At 46.5% G+C, this 5,598-nt stretch overlaps 1 pseudogene; it reads right to left on the minus strand.

Annotated features, from left to right (window-relative positions):
* Window positions 1-501: 501 nt before the first annotated feature.
* LOC102925074 (pre-mRNA-splicing factor CWC22 homolog pseudogene) lies at window positions 502-1,447 on the minus strand (annotated as a pseudogene).
* Between the last annotated feature and the right edge of the window lie 4,151 nt (window positions 1,448-5,598).

The following is a 5,598-nucleotide window of genomic DNA, read 5'->3' on the forward strand; positions in this document are numbered from 1 at the left end:
TCTCTGCTTGTAGCAGGAATCTTAAAAGTTCTTATTAATAAAATCAAACCCGAGGCGAGTTATTGGGGTCCATGCTGGTAGATCAGAGAGACAGAACAAGCCACAGCTATCTCACCTCGCCGGATCCTCAGCTGGTCTTGTCTCCTCAGACTGGAGGCCTCTGAGTCCTCATCCAGAATGGGTCTCAGCTGAACTGCTGCTCGAAAGCCTGAAGCTTAACCAGCCAAATGCCTCTAGTTTCTGGTCCTCACGCCTTATATATCTTTCTGCTTTCTACCACCACTCCCTGGGATTAAAGGCTGGCTTTCTGGGATTAAAGGTGTGAGTCACCATGCTTGGCTTTTTCCAATGTGGCCTTGAACTCACAGAGATCCAGAAGGATTTCTGTCTCTGGAATGCTAGGATTAAAGGTGTGTGCTATCACTGCCTAACTAGTGGCTTTTCTGTTCTCTGACCCCAGATAAGTTTATTAAGGTACACGATATTTGGGGGAACACAATATCACCACATCTGCTTCTTCACTTCTGGACTTCCCTCGTCTCTTCTTTTCTTTCTTGTACCTTTAGCTGAGGCAGAGCTCTGACTCCCGGCCGATGAGGAGTCGCTCCCTTCACTGGAAGAGTCTGAGCTGTTCTCACTGCTGTGAGAATGAGTCAGAGGGACGGAAGAGTGGGGAAGGGGGGGGGGTTCTTTTGCTCTGCTTCTGGATTCTGGGCTACGATGACCTTGGATGGATTTTTCAGATGCTCTCGCAGTTCATCCATTAAACCTCCGAGACCTGGGGAAGTGAAGAAGTTGATGGCAAACCAGTATTCTGTGGGTTATCTCGAGGTAATAATCCTTTAAAGAAGGGCTGTAGAGTTTCTTCCTTTAACCTTGCATTCAGTTTAGGAAAACCCATGTATTCACATAGTTCCTGGAAAAATAGTTTGACAAAAACTTTACTAGATGATGTAGTGGTTTCTTCACTAAGCTTTACACATTTAAGAACACTTCATGGAAGTGAATCAGTGTATACAAGGTGAACACACACATCTTAGCAACATTCCTCAATTTGTTTGTTTCTAATCGATGGATGGTATCCTACTGTTCTTTGAATAGACTTTCAAACGATCCCATGTATTCTTTGTTCAGCATGCAAAACCGCCCAGCTAACAAGCCAAAAAAAAAAAAACCTTCCGTAGGTCCTTTGTTGGGCACAGCGATCAAGCACCATGTTTCAGAGTTCTTTTGTTTGGCTCTCAGCGAGCTCCATTCTCAGCCCCTTGGGTGCACGTTCTTCAAAATCTAAACTTGACTGAATAGCAAGATATATTGTATAGCGAAATGAGACTAGATTGATTTCTGTTTTGTCATGAATAGTTACTTTATGTCCTCCCTCCTCTTCTCTTCCTTCTTCCTCCTCTTCGTCTTCACTACTCCCAGCGTCTTGATCTGTGTTCTTCATCCTCTGGTAGGCTAAGCTGCTTTTTTTTTTTTTTGTTTGTTTGTTTGTTTGTTTTTAATCTGTGATCTGTTCCTGTATCATCCTGAGCTTTGGGGGGAGGAATATACGCTCCCCCAGTTTGGGTGAGCAGTAGATCCAGCTCCTCCTCCTCCTCCTTCATGGTAGGTTCTTCCTGAGTAGAACTCTGGGTTACTGCTTGTTCTGGGCTCCTCCTTCCAGGAGATGGGGATTTCCAGGACCTTTCCCCATCACTTGTCTTTCTCTGCATTTTTCTCAGTCCCGATGTCGTGGTTCCACGCTGTCATTGTAAGAACACCCTCTACTTGAATGCTCACAGTCTGACTGGCTGTCATCAGAGTAATCTCTATCCCGGGAGGACCGTTCCTGTTCTTCATGTCTGTCTTCTGGGGAGGGGCTCCAGCGGTGTGAGTTGGGGCTCTCCCTTCTGTTGTGACCAGAGGAGTGTGTCATGTGTGCTGCACTACTTCACTTTTTCTAGTGTCAGGTGACCAAAGAAACTAGATTCCTCAAGTTGGTTCAAGATCTGAGTTCCTCAACTGTTTCCTTTTTCTGTCCCGGCATGTCATCACTGCAGATCCTCAGCCAAAAGGGGAGATCCTGTCTCCACGAATCCTCAGACTGAATGCTCCTGAGTCCTCAGCCAAAAGGACTGAGTTCCTGTCTCCTCTCACCTTATATTCCTTTCTTTACCCAGCCATATCACTTCCTGTCTCAACCTTCCTAGTGCTGGGATTAAAGGTGTGTGTGCCACCCCCGCCTGGCTCTGTTTCTCTTTTAAACTAATCTCGTGTAATCCAGGTTGGCCTTGAACTCACAGAGATCCAGAGGGAATCTCTGCCTCCTAAGTGCTAGGATTAAAGGTGTGTGCCACCACACAATATCCACAGGCACATGAAACCTCCAAAGTATTTATGCGTTGAAGAGAGTAAACTTGACTCTTGTAGATTACAAATCCAGTTGCAGTGTCCATACTCATGTTAGCCTGATCTCAATCCCCCAACTGCCTATTCTTCCATGAGCTAGCCCCTTTCCCATCCAAGACTCCCGTGATGAAAGTTGTTATCAGACTTTACCCATATTAAAATATTTGGACCAACTGAGGGCAGTGGCTCATACCTATAATCCAGAACCCAGGAAGCTAAAACAAGATGTTTGCTGCAAGTTTGATGCCAGCCTGTGCTACATATCAATTTCCAGAACATCCTGAGCTACAGAGCAAAATCTTATCTCAGAAAACAACCAAAAAGTAGACAGATGAGTTGTTGCTTCTTGTCTCAAAAAAAAATGCAAAAAAATTACTTTTTTAATTGTAGAAACATGTACATTAATTCCTTTGGTACCCTAGGCCAAATGACTCAATGGGTCAGTCTTTCTTCTGGCCCTGAGAGAAAGAAGTTAAATCCTCAGCAGAAATTGTATATATATATATATATATATATATATATATATATATATATATATATATGTATAACAGAAGCTGCATAATTCTGTTGTGGTTTTTACTAAAGTGTTCTCAGGAGTGACTCTTACTGGGATTTATTCAAGCATATATTTCTGTTTGAATAACCATGGACATCTCCCAGGGGACAAGAGTACTGAAAATCACTCCTGGGAATCTGTAAATATTGCTGAGGATCTGCCCTTTTGCTCAGAGAACAACCATCCACAAGGACAGGGATGTAGCTCCATGGTAGGGTGCTTGCTTGCCTAGAACACAGAAAGTTAAACATACCTACCTACACACACACACACACACACACACACACACACACACATATACACACACACGTACACATGAAAAACTTCTAGGTGCTACTGAACTAATGTGGATCATGCAAAGTTCATAGGAGAATCCCACAGCTAGTGACGGGATGCCATGAGCACAGGATTCTGCCCTGGTCCTTGTATTATGTAATCCCCAGCTTCTCTTTACCTCCACCGTCTCCCATCTCTGACAGGTTCCCTCTCTGCGGGTCTGGCAGAGTTCCTTTGAAAAGAGATTGAGAACTGGAGCTATAACTGCTTTGCTAGAATGTCTGCATAGCACACACTGTGCCCTGGGTTTGATCCCCAGCACGGCATAAATCATTCTGGTCTGACGTCACACACCTGTAACTTCAGCTCTTGGCAGGGGTGGAAGCTGGAGGCTCAGACATGAATCAAGGCCAGCCTGGGCTACTTGAAACCCTGGGGAGAGGGAGGGAGTGGGAGATGGAGGGAAGGAAGGAGGGAGAGGGAGGGAGGAGAGAAGGGAGGGGAGGGGGAAGGAGAGGAAGAGAGGGGAGGGAGAGGCTAGTATAGGCAGAACCTGCAGGACCTCTCCCCAGCCTCAGCAACCCCCCACCCCAAGCCTCATACTCCCCCTCCGCACTGGACTTCACAGCCTGGCAGGACAGGCAGCAGGTTATTTGGCTTTCATAAGCCGTGTTATGTAACTTATATCTTCAACAGTGGAGCTGAGCCAACCTAGAGGTCACATCAGGAGGGAGAGGGGGAAAGAGGACGATCCCGGAAGTGAAGAGAACGGGGAAGGGGAATAAGAAGGGGGGAGAAGAAAAGGAGCTGGGAGTGGGAATGGGGTGAGGTTATTTAATATCCGCTGCCTGCTCATAGCTCTTGGTCCCTAGTGACAGCATCTGTTATCCTGAAAAGGACCCTCCCCATTTTATCTCGGCATCCGGTCATCTTTCAGCTCACACTCTGGATGATGGAACCGCATGCCAGCAGCCTGCAGGTATCACCCTAGGGTCTGTTCCGATGACTGTCCTTATGGGAGGCCGTGGCAGGCTGATAGAATGCAGCACTAGTGGTTCTGCTAGGAAATAAACAGGCCTGGCGTTGTGGAATGCTGTCTTCCCGGCACATCAACCAGCAGCCCTTATCAGAGCTCCACCTGTGCAGCTGTGGGGAGGGAGGTCCTTGTTCTCACCCATGCTCCAGCAAACCCGCTCAGCTCACTGGTTCCCCAGGCCAGACTTAGCGGCAGGAGTTACTGTGGTCTGTTGTTAGTGTGCTGTGTAGCTGAGCAGGCATTTGTTCACCCACAGGATGGCCTACAACCTTCTAAAACTTCAGTTCCAGGTGATCCAGCACCCTCTTTTTTTTCCTCCATGGGCACCAGACACCCAGGCGGTACCCACACGTACACACAGACAGAACACTCATATACATAAAATAAGAATAAATCAATACTTCAAAACAAAACAAAGGCCCTAGAGAGATGACTCTGTCATTAAGAATACTCCGTATTCTTCCAGAAGTCCTGCCTTCAGGTGGCCCACATCCTCACTACTGAGTGTAAATCCATCTGAGGCTCTCTTCTGACGTTGGAGGGCACCTGCACCCACGTGGCATGCACAGACACACAATGTGTACACAAATAAATGAATAAATATTTAAAGTTACCCAAATGAAGAAAAAAATGAAGCCAAGTGGTGGTGCTGCACTCAGGAGGCAGAGGCAGGTGGATCTCTGAGTTTGAAGCCAGCCTGGTCACAGAGGATGTTCTAGGACAGCCAGGGCTACACAGAGAAAGCTTGTCTCAAAAAAAAAAAAAACAAAAAAACAAAAAAACAAAACAAAACAAAAAAAACAACCAATAAAAAGAAAAGAAATAGAAGAGAGAGGAGAAACAAACAAAACCAAACATGGCCAGGCTATCACGGCATCCCCCTCATCAGTCTGTTTGGTAATGATCAGGGCACCACACACCCAGAACATTGTACCCTGGCCAAGCTTCTGTCCTTGGTGTCACCACCAAGTTTACTAAAGGTGGTTCCAGAATGACATTAGCAGCCCCACACCCCTACTCCAGCTAGCAGTTAATTAGATGTCTGGTTTTTTGCCCAAGGGGGAAGGTTCAGTGGCTAGATGATGCTGGAGACTGTTGCAAACCTCTCTCCAATAGTCCCTAGAGAAAGCGCAAACAAGGAAACCTAGGGGAGGATCTGGGAAGGGGTGGGGGTGTCTCGGGAGTTTGGGGAGCATATTTTCCAAGTCAGAAAGGACATAGACATGTTTTCGGGGGTTGAGGTAGGAAGACAATGGACCCTCCTAAGCAAAAGATTGTAGGGTTTTCTTGAAGAGGCAGGAGCAGAGCACTGAGCAGGCCAGAGCAGCAGCAGCTTTGG

The sequence above is a fragment of the Peromyscus maniculatus genome, chromosome 11 (genome assembly GCF_049852395.1).
Source record: "Peromyscus maniculatus bairdii isolate BWxNUB_F1_BW_parent chromosome 11, HU_Pman_BW_mat_3.1, whole genome shotgun sequence".
Lineage (NCBI taxonomy): Eukaryota > Metazoa > Chordata > Mammalia > Rodentia > Cricetidae > Peromyscus > Peromyscus maniculatus.